Source organism: Pectinophora gossypiella, chromosome 19 (assembly GCF_024362695.1).
Source record: "Pectinophora gossypiella chromosome 19, ilPecGoss1.1, whole genome shotgun sequence".
NCBI lineage: Eukaryota > Metazoa > Arthropoda > Insecta > Lepidoptera > Gelechiidae > Pectinophora > Pectinophora gossypiella.
Window position 1 is genome coordinate 4,916,448 of NC_065422.1, and position 23,896 is coordinate 4,940,343.

The window sequence follows — 23,896 nt, forward strand, 5'->3', positions numbered from 1 at the left end:
AATACTTTAGCGATGGCGTTGATCCGACAGAATTGTGATAACAGCACACGTCAAATGGTTTGCACACCCCCGCGATACCTATTTGATTCGTCTGGGTTAGTGTTTCATTCACTCATTTATTTTAAAATCATCACTTGTCAAACATCCATCCCTTTCCTTTTCAGCGGATAAGAAGACGTCAGGTATAACTGAAAATAGAACTAGGAGGTGTCTGTAGGAACCATTATTGATTTAAACAATCGCGTATTTTTATTTTAAAATATATTTTTATTGCATAAATGTTTACCCCATTATTAAAAAACATTTTATAGACTAGCAACATCAAACCATAGACTACTCCTTTTCCTGTGTTGCAAGCTTTGAATGATTGCCTGTTTTATGGGGAATGAGGGACCTTCCAAGCTACGTTCCTCAAAAACAATATAGATGGTGGTGTTCAATGTTGCCTTCGTTTTAACCTTGTTATTTCATGTTTAACAGACATAATGCATATTTTATCTTTGTTTTTGGAGTATAAATTATGACCTTTATTACATCTTCCACCATTACTATTCTGATCAAAATATAAAAAAGAAATATAGGTAGCAATATAAATCTATGCGTAATCTGATCCAAATATCAGGCAACAATTATTTTTACACTTCTCATCAAAAAAATCGAAACACCTTGCAAGTTTACGTTTTGTCAGGATTATCAGAAAAATGTGTACATTTAGGAATAAACGTTAAATGTCGTTTAATAGTGAGTAATATGAGCTTATCAAATCTTAATGTTAATGTTCTAAATTTAAATGAATTTTTCATAGGTTTCGTATTTTGTTAAATGAGTCATTTTTATTCCGTATGGAGTATAAAGGAAATGGATAAAACAACACACGTAAATGAAAAAAAAAAGCTAAAAAACGTTTATTTACAAACTTGTATTCCCTCCCCGAGCTCTAATTACTGCTTCCATACGGTTCTTCATCGATCGGATGAGAGTCATGATCACATGCTGTGGTATATTGTCCCATTCCTCTTGGATTGCATCTTGCAGCTGGCTAAGTGTTTCTGGGGCAGGATCTCTTGCTCGAATTCGTCTCTTTAATTCATCCCACAGATGTTCAATGGGATTCATGTCCGGGCTTCTTGCTGGCCATTCCATAATAGAGATATCGACTTCGTTAAGATAATCTCGTACGACGCCCGCGGTGTGAGCCCTAGCATTGTCGTGCATGAATATGAAGCCGTTGCCAATAAAATGTGCATAGGGCATCACATGAGACTCGAGACACTCTTCGACGTACCGATGACAGTTTAGTGCAGGCAGACGTGGCCCAGACACGAAAGCAAGCTCTGTCTTACCGTCGGCGCTGATTCCTCCCCAAACCGTCCACGAACCGCCACCATAGCTGACCTTTTCTTCAATGCAGCATTGTGCATAGCGTTCTCCGTCTCTTCTGTAGACCTTGTTCCTTCCGTCGTTACCATACAGCATAATTTTACACTCATCAGAAAAGAGAACTTTGCTCCACTGTAGGTATGACCAATTTAGGTGCTCACGTGCAAAGTTAAGGCGCGCTCTTCGATGGTCTGCAGTTAATTTCGGCCCATTTGCTGGCTTATGCGGTACCAGTCCACGATCCTTCAACCTTCTTCTAATTGTAGAGTCACTTACAGCCACCCTTCGTACAACACGAAGCCGCTGCTGCAGTTGAAAAGCGTTAAGGCGTCGATTTCTTAAAGAAGTTGTTACAATAAATCGATCATCTCGCTCAGAAGTGACCCGATTCCTGCCAGATCCTGAACGGCGCGTGAACAAACCAGTCTCCCGATAACGTTTATAGACTCTATGAACAGATGACAGGCTTAGATGCAGTCTTGCAGCCACAACACGCTGACTAAGGCCAGAATCCAGCAATGCCACAACTTGGGCGGCTTCTGTGGGCGAAGTATCCATACGTTTTAGAAAAAAAACCTTTTTTCAGACGTCCCAAAGTCACAGTATTGAAATAAAAAACAAAAAGTTTAAGGATAGGCGCCAATTTTTAGTTTTTAAACGCTAAATGAACTCCAACCCTAAACACACATTTGTCTCAAAACAGTGATTCATTTCGTTTATAAGATAAACAAATGAAATTCTAATTTTGAATTTAGAATTTTCGCTTATTACTGTAATGGCCAAACTGCCAGCTATATATTTATGTATTTTTTTTCATCGTATGAATTCTTTTTTGTGTTAAATTCGGACAGAAACAATGAAAACGGAAGTGTTTCGATTTTTTTGATGAGAAGTGTATATATGCACCTGCCATTACATTATATTTTTGGTATATTATATACCCGAGTAGTGAGAGAAGAGGTAACTATCACGTAAAATTTGTACAGCGCATCTATATTTTATGGGGGCTTAGCCCGGAAATTATTTCATTAATTAATTTAAAACAAATAAATGAGCGTTTTCAAAATTAAGTGTACTACGTCTGAATTTTAGCTATAATTAAAAATATGACATTGTTGGAGATATTTTGATTTAGATATTATTAAGATACGCGATAGTTTATGAAATTATGTGAAGTTGTTAACAGATTAATCTATTTTACGAAAAATTATTAAATTATAGGGCGACGGGCGAAAAAAATGTCAGTTTTGCGACTATCTTAAAAATAATTGGTCTGTAACTATAAGAAAGATATAAATATGATTTTAGTTGTGTTATGAAGATTACCAAAGATATTTTATGAAAAAAATATATACATAGTCATAAAATCTATAAAACACGAAATATGCTAGTTTTTCGTTCGGTTTTGTCACAGCTGATACCAAGGCAACCATTATATTTACGATTTAATTTCGAATATTAGTTTAATAAACAAAGTAATTATTGTGATACCGAATATTAAAATCATTTTAATAAATAATAGAAATTATTAGCAACTCTCCATATTGAAAATTAGAAAAATGTAAGAATTTCTTCGTCGCAAAATGAGGGACTGTCGCAAAACTGACATACGAATTTTTCTAAGGGTGGGCTCACACAGGAGAAAACCGAACCCAAAAATGTAAGTGAATAAAATAAAAGATATACTTACACAAATTTTAAGTTTTTAATCAAATAATTATCAATTCTTAATGGGAACAGTCTTTTTGAAAATCAAGATTACTTAGTTTAACAAATAACAAACTTGTCTTCTTTTTTCAGCTTCTTCTTCATTCATTTCAGATATTTTTTTCTTCTTCGATTTTATTCTTTGTAAATTTTTTAACCTTTGGGCGTTTAATTTCTCGGGATTTTCTTTGTTCAATTTTTCTCTATATCTCCGAGACCGTTCTGCACTAGTTAGTGGCATTGTTAAGCCTAAAAAATTTAAACCTTTTCAGTATGTAGTCTCAGCTTTATAGTGTCGGTTTTGCGACTTTACTAGTCAGCCTGTAGGTCACAGGGAAAAATGTCGCAAAACTGACGTGACGCTCTGTTCCCATTTTGTATTCAAACCGATATTTAAAAGGAAAAAAAATACCTAATCTTGTCACCAAATGTAAATAATTTTGCATTATAATATAGTTCATCTTCTGAATAAATTAATAAAATATAACTCACCTGAATCTGATTTTATATCGTCTCTAACCCGACAGATAAAATTTTGACGGCCGTGGAATACCAGAAAACACGTCTCGCGTCACGAAATATATTTTGTCACTAGTCTTTTTTTAAATGGCGACCGGTAAATTAAGGATAATTTTGCCATTTTAAAACGAATATAGCTACCGTAAATAATTTCAATAGGCAGTTTTAGTCGTGACAAACCCGACATGTCCGGTCGGTACACTTTTTAAGACTTTTGAAAAAATTGAACTATATTTAAATAAGCACAAGATTTAAATTATAAACTACTGGAAATGAGAGAACCTTTAGAAAACTTCAACCAATACCAAACATCAAATGATACCCTAGTACAAAAAGTTTTAAGAATCTCTTCAAACATTTATCAGTTTGAGTGGGGGACACGGCAAAATCTAGTACTTAGTGATTTGAAATTTACATTTTATTTAAATAATTCCTCATAACCATGAAAATTTTGTTAGAATTTAATTAGTTTAGAATATATTTAATGTATCTCAATAATTAAAATAATTAGCTAGAAGTAAATTTTACTAGTTATTAGACTTCAAACACAAGGGACAACGTGAAAATGGGAGGTACACTTATTTTTGAAAATGCTCAAATATCATTATATTAAAAAGCATTTGCTTGCCTCTAGTTTATTAGTCATGTTTATTACAAGTTAAGAAAACGAAAAATACTTGGAACACATAACTCGATCGTCACTATAAAAAACAAAATATTAAAGCAGAGAAGAAGATTAGTACTAAAATCTGTTTTCAATATATTTTCGTTCCAAAATGTATTGTTTAATTTTATTTTAGTTATGCCTTAACATTAGTTAGCTTAGCTTAGCGATTTTAAAACATTTTATGCGCAAAATACGCTGTGATTTTACTGTACTAAGGGTTGTTTATTTTTTACTACAACGTTCATTCATCTTTAAGAAAATAAATTCCCCCTACCCTTTGTCGTTAAATGCTTAAAAATCCTATTTGAAAGTGTAGATTTGATGCAATAAGCGGCAACATTTCAATGCTACTCTTTCATTCAACATCCAATCCAAGCGTTTCTGTCAAAATTATATTTTTGGTTTATAGCGTCTATCTCTCTCTTTTTTCAATATTCATAAATAAGCTTAAAAGAGATAGGAATCATTTAGACCGCTTTTCTCAATCGTTCAATTCGTTCACTCGTTGATTGTTTGGTTTTATTTCATTCGTTCATGTAGTAAAATTATTTCGTTCGTTCGATTATTTGGTTGAGTTAAAATTCAAATAGTGTTTAGTTTAACAGCGAGCGAGACGTGCGTCGCGCTGTTGTCGTGACTACTGTGCGTTCGCCGATTTTTGGAACCGTTAACGTACTGCTATCCAGCAGAATATAGACTATATTATCGAATTTGTAGTCTTTGTCCGCGGAATCAGTACTTTCATATCGAATAAACAAAGGCCGACGTAAATATCTAGAGAAATAGATTAAACAAACAATAGTGCTGTGTTTTCGTTCGGTGTTACTTGGGGCGAAGAGATTTGCGATAATTTCAACCGACCAGTGAAATTATAACAGCTGTCCTGCATAGTATGCTTCATATTGTAAGTATGTAACATTATATTTTCTTATTCATTTTATAAACACGAGGTATTAGTTAAATTTGTAGTCAGTAAAGTATTGAAGTAGCTTGACGTTTATTTACGTGCCAATCGGATATGAACAGCCTTTTATGTAGAATTAATGTAAATAGTCGCCGATTGGTGTCGATATTTACACAATACTACCTATCTATATCTACCAAGCTAGGTATGTGGAAGTAGGTATATATGCTTTATTCATAAGTTGCTTTTAAGTAGTTAGGCACCTACTTAATGGAACATAATGTTTACGGATTTTCCTAAACATGTTGTAGTAGACACATCGAAGTAGGTACCTAGCCATTGTTATTTCACTCTGTAATCCACAGGTTGTATGTTTGAAATTGTGAGCTCCTGTTTTAACCTATCCATCACCACCTGTCTTGGCATCCTATCTGAAGACCCATTCCCTTCCCTGTATGAAGCATACCTACAGCACAGAAGATCCACCCTCGTCGAAAAGTTAAATTACGATATTATCCTGAAAATTACCTACCTACTTCGTGTGAATCCTTTGTAGTCATTAAAATTTATTTTTCAACTCTGCCCTTTATTTCGAGATCAACATTTAGTTTTGTGACTGGCATGTGCCATTTGAAGCCAGAAATATATCTAGATATACCTACCTAACAATAACTTATGAATACTTAGACATCTTTACTACCTATTTACAGTTGAATAGGTGGGTACCTAGTGTGTCATAGAAATTATCAGAAGAATTCTTGTATTTGTTCCAAATTACCTACTTTAGAATTAGTACTGTATTATTATTTATTCACTAGATATTTGTTGTTATATCAAACGGTAGTTTCCATTATTTTTCTTCCGTATTATTCGTTGTTTTGTTACCGTATCGCCGCCAATCGCCGGCAATTCAATTAACTTTTTGCTCACATTCATCATCTTTCGTTTAGTAAAAGGTTACTAATTAAATAAAGGAAATTTAGCTGGCTATTGCGTCTGAAAACAACATTTAAGTAATGGATGTTGTTTTTGTTTATTGATGGGAAAGAGCTATTTATTATACCTAAAACGAAACTAACAAATAAAATAATCTTTATATTTATATAGTAAGGGTCTAGTTATTATCTTAAATGTAAAGTAGATAGGTACCTACACATTTTTCGAAATCTTCCAAGGCGTCGTCGGCGACTAAGAAATAAACACTTACCTACTCACCTTTTATAAATGTTTAGATTAGTTAAAACTATTTCCAAAAGACCTAAGACATTTGGCCTTTGTGATCTTTCGTTGTGATAACCGAACACGTATAGATACGAGTAGAAGAAGAAAGGAAATAGACAGGTCTTCCTAAAGTGGTTTTATTGTCTTTACGACAGTTACCTCGTAAACCGGATCTACCAGCGTAGTTTTATTTATTGCCATTGTTATTTCTGGTCCAGCATTCCTTTAAGGTTATATAATAATTTGTGTCACCAAATAATACATAACATTAACAGCCTATATACACCCCACTGTTGCGCGCAGGCTTCCCCTCAATCAACCGGAGTGAAAAGCCACCAAATACATAGGTACGATTTTTGGAATCTATACCTCGGTTAGCAATAGATTAGCAATGATAAAATTCCTGTGAAGTTTCTAAAATCCACACAATTTAGACTCTTACTAAGTGTAGGTATTTTGCAGTCGAGTAAACATTCAACTAAAAGGAAATTTACCATAATGACCTAGGGAAGCAGGTTTCTAATACCAGTGTATTGATTTAATATATCCGTTAGAAAATGTTTAACTGTCAAGTAAACTTTAAAGACAATAAACACGAAGAAAATGAAGTGATTCATAACTTATTTTCCAATAAATCCAATTCTATTGTAATACTTAAGTAAAACCACAATAAAATAGCTATTAATAGTTATTGTTTTCCCGTTAAACCTGCGATTGAGATTTATAACAAAATATTTCTGAAAATTAAAAATCTACATTTCACGTTTGAAGTAGGTTCAAAGATCTATATTTCGAGTGTTTAGATGAGTTCGTTTTATTTATCTAAAAGCCATCCCATCCCATACATTTGAAGTGGTCGACCTAATTTTGTATGCGGCTCTATAAATATTCAATTATTTTTGGATATAAACATTTCAAAACATAATCTGAATGTAAATTTAAACATTTAGAAGTTACATAAACGAAAGAATTTAATTTCCCAATACATTTTAAAGTCGTCACTATCGAAGTATTTCTTGCATATTATTTTGGTCGCACGCCTTCCGTTTCGAATCTAACTAGGTTTTGAGAGATCACATTTCCACAATGATATCCAGTACGTGAGCTATCGCACGCGCTTGTTATAATTTCGCAAATTAGGTATTACCTGTTAGCCCGCGAGTCTAGAAATCCATCCGGTGTTTTAAAAGCAACGTGAATCTGGTCACGTATCAAACAAGTATGGAGTGCAAACCTCTCCAGGTACCCAGGCAGCCATATATGCAGTCGCCATCTGTGGTGACTCGTGCGCTTATAGGGGCATGGCATACCTTCAGTACTCTGACTATGATTAAAAGAAATCTTGCAAAAAAAAACCTCAAAATAACAACTTCTACTTGAAGTATATATGGACTATAAAAGCGTAGAGATTCCTATTTCCTTTACTCGTGTTTATATACATATCATAATAAACAGCTTATATACGTCCCACTGCTGGGCACAGGCCTCCCCTCAAATACCAGAGGGGGTAACCACCCAATATATTGGTACGACTTTTTGGAATCTATTCCTCGGTTAGCAACATGTTAACAATGATAACATTCTTGTGAAATCTTTGAAATCCACACAATTTAGAAACTTGCAAAGAACTCGAAATAACAACTTACTTATACGTGAAGTATGTATTAATAAAGTGTAGTTTCCTATTTCCTTTACTCGTGTAATAAAAACATTCACAGATCAACGACTTGTTTACCGTGTACGTAGTTTATCAGTACGTAAGCTAAAGGGCAACAATGCGTATTGACCGCAATCATTTGCAAATGTGTTCTTTGTTCTTTATTATTTAATATTCTAGACGCACGCTTATGCGAATGTTGTCAAATAAAAAACACATATATTTGACTGATACTACATACATAAACAGCTTATATACGTCCCACTTCTGGGCACAGGCCCCTCCTCAATCAACCGGAGGGGGTGTGGGGGGTGTTCTTAGGTAAGCAGATAATTAATTTAGCTTTATAAGGAAAACTCCATAGTTTTAGTTCCGTGTGTGGTCAGAATAATTACTAATTAATGTAATCATATTATTATCTTTATTGCGGCTGTTGTTGTGGTGTTATTTAAGCGGTCTACATGGATACATTTAAGCCACAGTAAGTAATATCGTGCTTGTTGCTGTGGAAAATGATTCCATTACACAAAATGTTATCAAGTATTAAAGCAATTAATGAAACGTTCGGCTTTTGTAAACAATGGCTGTTCGTGTTGAAATACGAATTCGTCTCGAAAATTAATTTAACTGTGACCTTTGTACATAGCTTACATCTGAACTCGCGTGAACCTGAAAGTCATTTATTTGGCAAATACAATTATACCCACCCAGATCCAGAAGGTGCCTTATGCTTTTACCGCTACATACTCTAATAGGATTTTGTTGGTAACATGTGACACGGCACTGTTGCGGATTCCGCTTTGATTTAATTATTGTGCCCACGCATGCACGGGTGTGCATGATTTGCGCATCACCAGGGTCGAAGCCTATTATAAATAGAAACATCGTTATGAGGAAACGAATATTTACCCGGAGTCTATAAATATAAAAGTTAAAAAGTCTAAACAAATCTCTGTTTATTTGTGACTGACTCTGAAAATCATGAAGTTGTTCCGTGATTTCAAAGAAAACGATCATTTTTCTTCTCCTTTTATTTAATTGTATAAATGTTCCAGAACACTGCAGTTAGGTATACAGTCGAATGGCTCAATAAAACGGTGGAGTTTCAACCCAGTTTTGGGTTTTATCTTGTAACAGGTCAATGGTTTTTGCGAACCCGCCTGAGGTGAATGACACTGGCATCTAAAATTATCTTGACCGAAATTGGATTAGCATGCATGCATATATTATTTTTTTATAACTGAACCCGAATTTAAATACTTAAGCGGATGCCCACTCGCGTGTATTTTTTTTATACGGATTCAATTTCATTAATATAACCTCTTGGGCATTTCACTCAAGGACCAAGATTTCACTGGATTAGCTACTAATCTATTTTGTATTTCTTGAAGTTGCAATAAATTTTCAAGTCGACAATAACAAACGAAAAGTGCACATCGTAAAATATAACAGCACACTTCCGCTTTCATTGAGCTGTGGCCGCGGTATTATAGCGCGGTATATTTTCCTTGCGAAGTGAAACAGCATTTTATATTATCGACGCGTACAATCGATGAATCCAACCAAAGGTTACCGTTAAACAACGAACAAAAGGAAGTTGCCGGAGGGAAAAGCTTCCGTTCCGCCATGCTTGACACAACATTAAGAAACCAGTTTGAACTTCCTGTGATGGTCAGACTATAAATAAACTAATATGCTGTTCCGGAAGTGATGCGGCCTCGGCGGTAGTGGAGTCGTGGAATAAGGAGTAGGTGGGCTGTCCTTGGCGACGAATAAATACAGCATGACTTGAGACGACGCAAATGGTAACAATATTTATTAAAACTTCACTTTAGTTTGTTTCTTTCATCATCATCATCAGCCGTACGACGCCCACTGCTGGGCATAGGCCTCCCCCAAGGATCTCCACGACGATCGGTCCTGCGCTGCCCGCATCCAGCGGCTTCCCGCGACCTTCAGCAGATCGTCGGTCCACCTTGTAGCGGGCCTACCCACTAAGCGTCGCGTTTGTTTCTTTATTTAATAAAATTATTGACTTTGATTTCATAAAATATTAATTACTCTGGAAATCTAAGAACTCTATAAAAAATAACATGGAAATCTAATCTCTACGTTTGTGGAATCCCGTGGTCTCTGCCTACCCCAACGTGGAATAGGCGTGATCTTGTGTAAATTGTAATTAGAAATTATCATTCGTGACTACAAAGATAGTTGTCTTCTAATCACGTGACTACATTCATGTGGTTTGTTGATGTTCGCATGATTTCGAACACGTGTTACGACGACTGATTACTTTCACATTGACCTACGAACCGTAACAATAACAAACAATTATGTATGAATAGGGTATCGATCCTTTCATTATTGATTAACCCTCTAAAGGACCCAAATCACCCAAACTTCGTTATGGTGTATTACTACTTTATTTTTACATCAAACGACTTGCCAAAGATTTTTTCCTACCTTATACAAATTGCATCTAAGACTTGACGATTATCAATGTATCAAATAGACAAAAGATTATTCCAGACCAAGAAACCTTTAAATGATTAATATTTAGTGATTTAACACTTACTCATACAAGAAATTGTGCCCTCTAACATGATGGACTAATGTTATGGGCGATAGGCTGATCCCTTATCACCATAAGGTTCATCATATCCATCTTTGAACTTCGTATCAACAGTGGCTGCAAGTTGTCTTTGATTACTTGTGGCTCTGCCCACCCCATTAGGGATTACGGGCATGAGTTTATGTATGTATGTCATACAAGAAATAATATTCTGGTCGAAAAGTAGTGATTTGTTTTTTGCACCCATTTCACACGGACTTATATTGTGCATCTCTACGTTATGATATAGCACTATAATCATTAAAAATAACTTAGAGGCAAAACAAAAATCTGGTAAAATGATCACGAATGATATTGACATAGATAGAGATTGTACATTATTATAAAGAAGTAATACTGAATGTGTTACGTACGTCACAATCCAATATGGCTGAAAGCTTTGTTTAATAAGTTTTGAGAGGGGGATTATTCAATCATCATAAGTGCATGGTCTAAAATACCGTATGGGGACTTTTTCTACCGCTATCTACAATTTTTTGTATGAAATATAACCCTCATAAGTACGTATAATTAAATGACTGATTAGAGATGGAGAAATAATACACGTTATCGCCGACACAGTTACAGAAACATTTAATTAGTTGCAGTGAAAATTAAAATAATTATTAAAGGCCCCGATTCCTGCAGACACCTCATAATTTTCTTATCCGCCGAAAAGGAAAGGGACGGATGATTTCAGCTCTTAATTTTAGGAAGAATGAGTAAATGAATGAATAACTGAATATCGCGGCGAATCAAAAAGGTACCTCGCTGGTATGCAAACTGTTTGACGTGTGCTGTCAACTTAATTCTGTGGGGTTATTAGTCAATGCAAATTTTTTATAGGGTTGTTTTTGTTCCATAAATTGTATGCTTGTCGATTACCCGTCCCTTTTCTTTTCGAACTTAAAATAAAATTAGATGGTGTTTACAGGAATAAGCACCAATATCTGCCGTTTGATACCTAATTCACATCTGTTCGTCACTGGCTCAAGTTAATTCCAACAGTGGCGTGGGGCAATTTATTTCGAACTAACCGTGGTGGGGTCTCGTCCTATAATTTACTTATCTGGCAATACTTTTTATGTTACCATGTGGTTAAAAGAGGACAAGCAAATATAGATCGGTCCCCCATGGCTGCGCTTTGTAAGTCTAAAATGAGGGTACTTTACTTTCTACGTTTTTTTGTGAAGTGAGGTTGGAGACCTATTGGGTGTTCGGTTGTTTTGCTTTTGATTTCAAAGGTCATCGTACGAACCCGTCTCGCGCGGCCACGTTGCTATGCATACGCGATTTCACTCACTCGAGATTGAAATATTTAAATATTTCCTCGTATTTTTTATTCTATGCGGATCTTAAGAGCTTTGACACGAGTAAACAAAAAACTGCACATGATAAATTGATAATTGTCTGTTACCTTTACTTTATCTAAGTACGATTTATAAACTTGTATCTACTAAGATTTTGGTAGATATTTTTATTGGTGCTATGAAAACAAAGTAGGTCGAAAAATCTTGTAAGTAAGGCTTCATTGTCCGTTTTTTTCGTCTTCGCGTGATTTCGTATTTGACTTTGACCCTAAGATTTCACAAAGCCGGCGAACATTATTGACTCCCAACGGCAATACGATCTGTATTTTATTAGATTCTTGAAAAACTTTGATAATTTTAGGTTTTAAATGCAAATGTATTATAGAATTTATAAATAATATTTATAAATAATTTTGTTTTTGTCATTTAGGATGTTGACCTCCTGCCAATAGCTGTGAAGTAAATGTTTTAGAATTGCAATAAAACATAACCTACTCAGCTAGATAGAGTGTACATTTAAATGAAAATAGATTACATGGAAAAACTCAATCATAATCGAATTCATTCGAAGCCTCGGATGACGTCATTGATTCAGAACAACGCCCTACACACCCGGAACCTATTGGGACAACAAAGGCTCTTCCAAACTTTAATTATTATGTAAATTACTCATTTAACATGCATAGATACGATTTGATGCGAAACTTAATTCAATGTCAAATAACTTGTAAGCACAAAAACGTGGGCGTCATAATTCGTACGTTGCCTATAGAACTCGCTGAAGCCACTGTGGTCCTGGGACACACCGGCTTGCTTCTCAAACGGGGAGCCTTGGGTTCGAATCCCGGTAGCAGACCTGAACCGATGAGTTACTATTATTTTTTCACTAACACAGTTAGCTCGACCATTATAGACGGCGATACGGCTCACCATCTATCACGTTGATCTAACAGAAAGCTCAGTGAGGTGTGGGTAGTTCATCTTGCGATGGATGTACCCCTGGTTACCCCAATCGGGATACAGCCGTGCGCTTATGTTTTGTTGTGTTGCCTTTAATATTTGCACTTCGCTATCATAACAATACGTATGTTTAAAATCTTTGAATTTCAAAACTGAATACGGGAACCTTGAATTTCAATATGCCGGCTACATCAGTGATGCAATATCACTGATGTAGCCGGCCATCCGTGATGCAATATCCTCTCCCCTCTCGGACTCTGATCGCATCAGACGTGTCTACAAGTGATTAATTTATTTACTTTTTTCTTAAAAAATAATTTAAATTCCGATACAATAATATAACGAAATAATAGGACTGCATAAAGATAGCAGTAGTGATTAGTTTGTACGGTGCCGACGCGGATACCTACGTGTACAGTACTACAAACACAAGAAAACAAATTCCAGCTACGCGGATACCGAAGAGGCCTACCGTAAGTGGACGGATAGAATTTTTGTATGTAACTATCGATCTGCGACCAGAATACGAGACCTCTCGTTAGTACAACTGATTGCTCGCAAACTCTTTGTAATTACTACGAGCCTGGTACTTTCTTTGCGTCGCTCACTTCTTCGGCATTCAACGTCACACGGGCTCGATACAAGTGCTAGCCAATAATGATCAAGCGCACGCCTCCTCCCCCTTCAACGCCGAGTACTGCGCCTGCGACGGCTCAGCTAATAAGCGGACCAATACTACAACATGCGGGGTCGGAGCCTTCGTTAAATTCACCGGACTTTGTTACTGCGCGTAACAAACGCAAATACGTAGACGATGACAAAGAAGAACTGCGTGAGTTTATGGCAGAAATGCGCGTAATGTTCTCCTCTTTTAGTGAAAAACAGGATACTAAAATTGATAATATTCTGACCACTATTAACTCCATGAAGGCCCAAAACGATGACATTGTGAAATCATTAGAATTTTTGTCGCAAAAATATGATGAAGTTAAGCTGGAAATAGAAAAGATTCAGCAGGAGAGGAAGGACTACAAGGCTTATATTCAGACACTGGAAAATAAAATAGAATTCATGGAACGAAAATCATTTTACCCATGCATTGAGGTTCGTAATATTCCACGGGCCATAGAACGCGAAAGTAAACACGATTTATGTGAAATTGTTATGAAAATTGGCTCGACAGTTAAATCGGATATGGGTATATCGGATATTAAAGATGTCTATAGGACAAGCACAAAGCTATCTGAAAACAAGCCGATAACTGTCGAATTTACGAGCGTTCTTAAAAAAGAAAATTTTCTATCGTCTGTAAAGAAATTCAACAGTCAACAACAGGATAATCATAAACTTAATACCACCTACTTGAAAATTAAAGGACCGCCTAGGCCAGTATACGTGTCGGATGCACTTTCACAAAAAGCCAAAAAGCTCTTCTACCTTGCCAGGGAATACGCTAGCAAAAATAATTACTCCTTTTGCTGGACATCCTATGGAAATGTATATTTGCGCAAAGCGGAAGGAATGCCACTAATTAGAATCACTAATGAATGTGATCTTTCTAACTTACCTAAACAACAATGACTAGATCTTATAAGTAATAATTTCGCCTCACATGTATTCACTCTTAATAACTTTAACATGTCTTGTTTTGTTACTTTTAGAATGGCTGCTGTAAAAATATTGATACTCGTATTACCATGTTTTTACCTATTATTGTTTCACATGACACATGTATTTTACTTACACATCGACACACACCGAAACTCAATTACATACACTTACACCAAAGCACACACACAACTTCACATTTTTCCTCAACAACACAATTTCACCATCTCCTATAAACTTGAAGTACAATCAAAACTTTCCTCACGGCAACTTAGCTTCTACAATTTTTGGCTCTCACTGCATACCGTACCAACTCTGAATCTGTTTATAAGAACTTCGATATTAATTACTAACCAGCTCTTTATTATGAACATCTTTAAAATCGCCTATAAAATTCGCGGATGTAAATAATCTTATACGTAGTCTTGATTCATTCCAAGTGTCTGACTCTTTAGTTTGCATTGCCGAAGAGGTCTCGTCGCATCTCACCCGACCACAAGATAAAACTAAAATACTATGTCAAAATATTTGCAGTTTATCTCGAAACTTTGATGGGCTATTAACATTGATATCTCGTATTAATCTAGACCTTGATTTTCTAGTACTAACTGAGTGTTGGTTAAGGTGCTGCCATCAGAACTTACCAAAACTGGACGGGTTTAATGTGTTTCAGTCTAGTGATAATTATAATAAAAATGATGGAGTAGTGGTGTACGCTAGTAATTCGTTGTCGTGTTCAGTTCTTGAACCTGTATTCCCCGAAACTAACTGCCTAGTAATAAAAATATCGACACACACGGCTATCATTGCCATATACCGTCCTCATTGCTTTAAACACAATGTGCCACTTTTCTTGTCGTCACTTGATGTTGTGTTGCGAGATCTTAGGTACTTCACTAATATCATTCTCGTTGGGGATATTAATATTAACATAGCCCCCGATAGCACTGAACAATATTTCGAGGATTACTTGACCCTACTGGCTACGCACGGTATGTTACCTACCCATACTCTGCCAACTAGACGAGCCTCATGTCTAGACCACTTCATGCTTAAAACTCACAGAAAAAGTACCACCTTTGTGTTGCATTCCTCTATCACTGACCATGAAGCTATAGTTCTTTGCATGGATGTCAAGCAATCTAAACTCGCTCCAGTGGTTGTTTCTAAAACTAACTATGTTGCTTTAGATGACACCATGGCTTCACTTAATTTTGACGCAGTGTTAACATCTAGTGATCCAAATGTTGCCGCAAATTTACTTGTTAATCTACTGTCACAAGCCCTAGTATCCAACACTAAGCTATTACGTCTACCTCGCCGCGCTCGGACTATCAAACCATGGATTACAACGGGCTTGTTGAGATGCATAAGGAATCGGGATTCAATGCACAAGAGACTTAAAAATCACCCTAATGATACGGTTCTAAATATAACCTACCGCAGGTACAGGAATTTTTGTAATGATATTCTAAAAAAAATAAAGCGTGAATATCAAAAGAAAGAAATACAGAAAGCCGGTACAAATAGTAAAAAACTGTGGGAAGTTATAAAATTAAATAGTAATATAAGTAAAAATAAGGATTCTGCTGCTAATTTGTTAAACATTTCAGCGACCCCGTCTGATTCTATAAATGTGGTAAATGACTATTTCGTCAGCATAGGTAAATCTCTGGCTCTGAAAACTCAAATGTCAAATAACAGACAAGACGCCCCTAATACTAACAACAATAGTACACCTCACTCTTTTGCTTTATTTGACACTGACGAGGCTGAAGTTGAGAGAATTATAATTTCTCTAAAGAGTAGCTGCGCCATGGGTTGGGATGGTATCCCTTCTATTTTCTTAAAAAGATATAAAGACCTGCTGGTCCCCCCTATTACTCATGTCTGCAAGTTGGCTCTGTCTACTGGGGTTTTCCCTGATGCCTTCAAAAAAGCCGTCATAAAGCCTATTTTTAAGTCTGGGAATCGAGACCATGTGTCGAACTATAGGCCTATTTCTATACTTCCTTCTATATCAAAAATTCTGGAAAGGATCATGAACAAGAGGCTTATCAAGTACCTCGAAAATAACAAACTACTATCACCTCGACAATACGGTTTTCGTGCAAATAAATCAACCACAGACGCTGTTCATGATCTTACCGAATATATTGTTTTGAACTTGGATGAGGGTAAAAAATGTTTATCTATATTTCTCGATCTTGCCAAGGCGTTCGACACGGTTTCGATTCCACTACTTTTAAACAAGATGGAACGATTGGGAATCAGGGGTCACACGCTAGACCTATTTGCCAGCTACCTTAGACACCGTCGCCAACTAGTAAAAATCGAAAACCATATTAGTGTGGAGTTGCCGGTCACATATGGTGTTCCGCAAGGGAGTATTCTTGGTCCCTCCCTTTTCTTGATATTTATTAACGACCTATGCAATATACAGTTACTAAATGGGAAAATAATATCGTTTGCTGACGACACCGCTCTCGTTTTTCAGGCCAACTCTATTCAAGAACTTTATTATAATGCACAGATAGGTTTCGACTCGGTGTTACAATGGCTTGGTGATAATCTGCTTACAATAAATGTTGATAAAACCAAATATATGTTATTTTCTATTCAAAATGCACCATGCCTTCAAGATAACTTAAAGCTAACTGCTCACACTTGCAGATCTGTCATTGCCCATTCTTGCTCGTGCTCCAATCTCGGCAATGTTACTTCCATTAAATATCTAGGAGTTACCCTTGATCATAGACTTAACTTTCAAGCCCACATTAAACTTCTTTCAGGACGGGTCAGAAAATTAATATTTATTTTTAAAAACCTTCGTCATTTAGCAGACCAGAAAATAATTAAAACAGTATATTATGCATTAGGCCAATCAATTTTAAACTATTGTATTCTCATTTGGGGGGGTACACATAAAACATCTCTAAAAAGGCTGGAGGTAGCTCAACGTGCTATCCTGAAAGTCGCAACATTTCGACCATTTTTATACCCGACATGCAAATTATACGAAGAATTTAATGTTTTAACGGTTCGCCAATTATTTATTGCTTGTATCATTCTCAGGAAGCACTCTGAGCTGACTTTTGATCCAGCTTTCTCTTTAAACAAGAGAAGACACGACCTTGTATGTCCAAGAAAATCGCATAAAACTGCTTTCGCCAAAAGATTCTATACTTTCCTTGCCCCTTTCTTATATAATAAATGCAATTCACTCATCAAAATTTATCCGTTAAATGTACACCAATGTAAAAAGTCAGTTACTGAATGGTTACTCAAACTAAACTATAATGAAACAGAAAGGATATTGGAAGTAATCTCATAGTATAATGCAGTTATGCACTCTCATACAATTAATTATTATGTGCATATTCAGACTGGCTATTATGTTTGATATTGGATACTGTGACCACTATGTTGCTGGTTGTTCTGGCTGATTAGGTGGGTACTAGAATAGTGGAACACAGTATTGACTGATTCTGATCCCAAGTTGACCTAACGTAGGGCTATCTCTGGTTCCCACCGAATTTGCACTTAGTCGCACACACACTCACACACACACATGCACACTCACATACACATACACATAGACACACACACCACACACACACACACACACACACACACACACACACACACACACACACACACACACACTTCAGTTGCAGCTGTTTTTATTGTTATTTCCCTTTTTTTATTTTGTATACCTTCTGCAAATACTTGGGAATCATTAATAATGTTACTTGCCATTATTGTTTTCCGGAGGTGGAGACCTGGAGCCCTAAAATACAGGTTATCCTAGTTTAGGCTCCAGCCTCTACAATACCTGTATTGTGTAACAACATTGTTATTATATTATTAAGTACCAATGTAAGTTTTGTGGAGGTAATAAAGTTTATTTACTTACTTACTTACTTACTTACTTAATATGCCGCTCAGTATTTCAATCTGTAGCTACGTGGGTGAATTATAGATCTTATATCTACGTGTTTAGTAACGCAAATTGTTTGTTTAGCCACTGGGTCATTGTACTACATTTTAAGCTTTGCCAGATATTGGTATTGTATCTAGTGCAATGCAGATTTGGAAATCGAGAGTTAATGCAGATTATCGTCGCCTTATAGTGAAAAACACATCAGCGCTTTTTTGAAGAAATTTTCTGACATGATTTTCTTCAACAAATCCTTGATAGCTTACAATTAATTTCATTCCGGATAAAATTAAGACTCACTCGCTAGGCTTATGTGGAGATGGGCAGGACACTTGGCAAGGCGGGAAGACAACAGATGGACTAAGGCTGTTACTGAATGGTGGCCAAGGGATGGTATGCGATATCGAGGCAGACCACCAGCCCGGTGGTCGAATGACATTTTGAGCCGCGCAGCCGTATGCCGGAAAGCAATGAATGAGACTTTCACAGGACCGGAAAGGAAGGCGTGAAAGAGAGGATGCCTATACCCAGCAGTGGGTGGATACAGGCTGAGTAGATAGATAGAACATTAAGACCACAAATTTTGACCTAAATTGAAACTGGCTTGTCTATTGTGAGTTTTTGTTGACAAAAACCATATCAGACTCACCACTTTTGTCTCTTGCATTCTCATCAAAATCTTTATGCATGCACGAGCCGTTTAGGCTAGGTACTCTTTACCTGGCATTTCTTACATCTTGGATTTGGTCGCATTATGTTCGCCTAGGTCTTCCTCTTCCAACTCTACATATAAAACATCGAGAATACCTATATTGCTATTTGCAGATTAAATAATACCAACGATCCGAGAAGGCCACCAGCGCGACCTGTAACGATGCCAAATTATTTAGACGAGTTTGTTTTTACTACATAGATAATAAATTTGATGAAGTCTAAATATAAATAGCACAAAATGTATTTTTTCTAACAACAATAGCGTTTTACACGTCCTTTTTTACTGTTCCGGAACTCTCAAAACTCATTTATTTTTTCGACATATTCTTTCAGAACTCACATAATATGAATAGGACATCGAGGACTATACTCTCAATCATAATAGAACCGTAAAGACGCAACAATACACATTTCTAAAAATACCTATTTACGAAAACACAAACGCATGATGAAGTACGTTTGTGATATCTGTCTATAAGCTCGAGTACATTCAACTATTGCCCCAAACGATATTTGGGGCATCCGCACTTAAAAAAAGACATAAAAAACAAACCTTTTTACACATGTGTGGCACTGCGCAAGTCAATTGATCAAAAGCAGTATAGCAACGGTCTGCGTAACGATGAGTGCAAGTGTTGCCAACATAATGCCACGTTTGGCTGCTCACCGTGTTTACAGGGAGTTCTGGCAAACCACTTGGATAAATATACATCGTATAACACTTTAATTGTTATAATCTTATATTTCAGCCTTTACTCTAGTATCTACAACAATAAGTAATTAAACATGGTATGTGTTTTTACCAATGTCAAGGTGTAAAAATGTTGGTAAGTACGTCATGTTTTGCGATTATTAAAACGAATAATAATTTACAGGTTGCGTTGTATATATTGTTACGTAGGCACATAATAATTTCATATTTTATTTACTTACATTATCGCCCGATTTTATTAATAAAACCGGTACCCAAAGCTTCTATGTTCATTTAAAAATAGTTAAAACCATAGAATTAGATTTTTTCACGCTAAAACCAACTCGGCCATTAATGTAGCATCTTTTTAGCGTGAATCATCCTATCTTTATACGCAAGAAATACATAATTATATACCTAAACTATGCACACGTACGCTATTTTAAGAATAAATGCACCAGATGAAATAAAAGGCCATTGGCAGGATTTTGCCCAAAACTTCCCAGAAACGATAATACTTATTCTCAATTCGGAGCTAGACCAAATCTTGTATAAGGATTGGCTTTTATTTAAGGCTGCGTTTCCACCATAGATGAGGAAGGATGCGTAGCGAGTGATTGTTAAGAACCAATATACCAATATAATCGATTCATAGGAGCTGCACTGAGCGAGGTTAGGATAAGGAAGCGATTCTATTGGTTTTTAGTAGACACATCCTTCGTTACGCACCCACGCACATCTTTGGTGGAAAAGCAGGCTAATCATCAGACTACGAAGCGTCATCCTTAGTCACGTGGATACATGGATTCATTAATTACATTCACAAAGGAAGTTACAGACAGTCATAATAACAGAAACATTACATCGCCGTCACAAAGCCTTATGTTGTTTTGGACATGTGTAAGTTAACTTCAAGAACAAACGAAAACTTATCATAACTTGCTCATCTCGGCTCAAGTTATAAAGGGGTCTTCTGTATATTCACAGCTATGATGTCTTATCAGAATAGGTAAATAGCTAATGGTAAGTATGCAAGAAATAACACTAGTAGTAGACTATTCTCTCTCTATCAATTCTAGTGCTCTAACTATGCTAATTTAGCTATAGCGTTAAACAAATTATAAAGGGTAGGTGATATAGATGACATTTGGTTTGCTATTTAGAATGGCAGGTAAGGCGGTGAGTATCATATACATATAAGTTTAGGTAAATAAATGACACTATTGAAATTACGCATTGTATAAAAATCGATTTAATCTTTAAGAACTAATCGATACTGTAATCGAGTCGCAATATGGGATCGAACCGCCATCTTACTTTTTACTTGTATTTTTACTCAACTAGCTTTCTTGGGAATAATGTATAAAAAGAATATAATAAAAATAATCGTCGTGAAAATTTAATAGTTGTTTGGGCAATTATCCAACACCGAATTTCCGAATACTTCCTATTACTCATAATTCGGCTTAAAACAAAAACATCCAATTCGTGACAATATAATAAATTATCTATTACCTACGTGCTTGATTGGCGTTACGTAACTTCCTACATTATTGTTATGTAATCATAGTGGTACGTGTTGCAGTATCGACCTTTGTAACCTCGAACTGAACTTGGCGGGGGTCGCCTCTAATAGCCTTTGCGGCCCTCTTTCTACTTGTTGCATTCCAACCTCGTGTATTTATATGCTTCCGAGGAAGAGTACTTACAGGTACTTACGTAGACAAGTACGTACGCAGAACCGTCGGATTGAAATAGATTGATGGCGTGTTTTTGTAGTTGCAGCACTCTTGACAATATTTGTCAAAATAGAACTAATTAACTAGTGAGGAGGATATTATAAAATATGCTTTATAAAAGGCGACCGTATCGTAAGCAGAGCTTGAAAGCGATTCATTTTACGCTACTGTTATCCTACCGGTATAAAATTACGGTATCGATTTTATGGACCAAATAGGAAATCGGTACCGTAATTTTATACCTGTATAATAACGGTAGTGTAACCTTATACCTTAACCGCTTTCAAGCCCTAATAAGTACCTAAAATTTAATTACGAATAGATTTGATCGTCGCGATTTATATAAATAATTAATAATTATAAAAAGGAAAATACTTGTACCTATTTCGAAATTTAAACTAAGACATTAAAATTAAAACATAGATACGCACGCAGAACTAACGCTAAACAACAAGACTATACATTCTATATTTCCTGTAGACGAACGAATGTTCTATTGCCAAAAATTGACAAACGGAAATACCTATACTAAAAGACATTATTTAAACACTTATGATTTGAAAAAGTGTAAACAACTTCTAAAGCAATTGTATTCACGAACTGACTAAAAGAAAGGTTATTGTGGACCTGCATACAAACAACGTTACAAGTCACGTCACAACCTTGCAAAGGGCAAGAGGAAGCAGACAACATATCGATCATAAAACCACCCTTCGAGGTCACATTCGATTGAATAGTTAACCTTTATGGGGTACTTAGCTTTTTGTACACGCAAGGTTAGAGAATAGTAGGTAGGTGCCCACTATTCATTAAATTACGGCTTGAATAGAATGACAGCTGTCAGAACTGTGTGCATTTTCTTGAAAATGACTTTCGCACTAGGCTGTATGTGAAATTGCTGTGCTGCCCAGTGGTCTTAGATAAGTTGTAAACTCAACATAGCATTATGCCTGTATCCCCGTAGGTATACTTAATATTCATACACTCTCTTCGCCAGCTTTGTTTAAGTCCCATGTAATAGAGGGCGACCCTATTGCTATTAAACCGGGCACAAATTCTGGAAACCACGTGATACCAATTAATTATCTATAATCTGAATTCAAACAGATTTTTTTGACTGTTTTTTTTTATTTCTAAACTCATAAAGTCGAATTCAGTTGTTTAGAGTCCAGACTCAAACCTGTGTCTGGTTGTAAACGATTGTGAAAAATATTTTTTGTCACTATCATTGTCGCTCCTCGAAATCCATTACAACTTGGTTGTAGTTCTAATCAAGCTATATTTAATTATAGTTTCAGTACTTGGTTCTCGTACGTAGGTGACCGCAAAGCGCCTCTTGCGGTGGACCAGGTACCTAGATATTTGTTTACAACTTGTTTATGGTGTAAAATATAAACGCATCGACGTATTGTCTGCATTTGAGTGTGGTTGTGTGTGCTTGAGCCACGATCTTTATCTTAGTTGTTGTAGAACCAAACAAAAAGATTAATCATTGTTTTATTTCTATAATCTATGGTCTCTTTACAAAATCTCGCTTTCCGGCCCGCCGGTCTCGCTTTCCCGCCATCTGCCAAGCTAACCTGTGAAATGATTACGATCACATATTTTTTAATCATTGTAAATTTATTTCTTGTAATCACTCTCATAGCCATCTATAACATGGCTCTTAGAGTTCTAAATCGTAGATAATTTAGTGTTTCGCGGTATTAGAAATTTTAGGTCAAAAGGAGCGCCTTGTCTGACCTAGAAATAAGGGCGATTTGTTGCCAGCCACGAGATAACTAGAGGCAAGACTTAAACTAAATACTATGAGTAGGCAAAGGTGTGTCGCATTACAGCCCTATATCTGGAAGTGTATAAGTTCTTAAATATCTGCATGCTTTTTTTCCATTTTGATTATAAGATTCTGACGTGATCAAAACAACATTATTAACGAGCCGGATGTAAAATGATCGAGTTTATTATTCCTTTACTTATAAATATTCATAAAAAGCCAAATATGATGGACATTAGATTATTTATAGGATTTGTTATGACTTAGATACATATTACAGACGAACTGCGAGCCAGCTGCAAAATTGCAGGTAGGATTTTGACTCCTCCATTCTTTTGTAGTTGGACTACAGTCAGGAACAATGCAAAATGCTTACAGGTACTTATACCTAACCACCACTTATTACAACATTTTACAATTATTATTACTATGGAGTATGGATATTGTTCGGACACAGTATTATTATGTTGTTAAATTGTAATCATAATACCTAT

The 23,896-nt window shown here is 36.0% G+C and overlaps 1 protein-coding gene across 2 annotated transcripts in view; it reads left to right on the forward strand.

Moving 5' to 3' along the window:
* Nucleotides 1-4,875: 4,875 nt before the first annotated feature.
* The window catches only part of LOC126375505 (protein goliath), a 104,456-nt gene continuing 85,435 nt past the window's right edge, over nt 4,876-23,896 (forward strand). Inside the window, exon 1 of one of the 2 annotated variants that reach the window (XM_050022469.1) lies at nt 4,876-5,181. The gene's annotated coding sequence lies outside the window, so the exon portion shown is untranslated. The remainder of the gene's footprint in view (nt 5,182-23,896) is intronic. The other variant, XM_050022468.1, reaches the window with a different exon arrangement.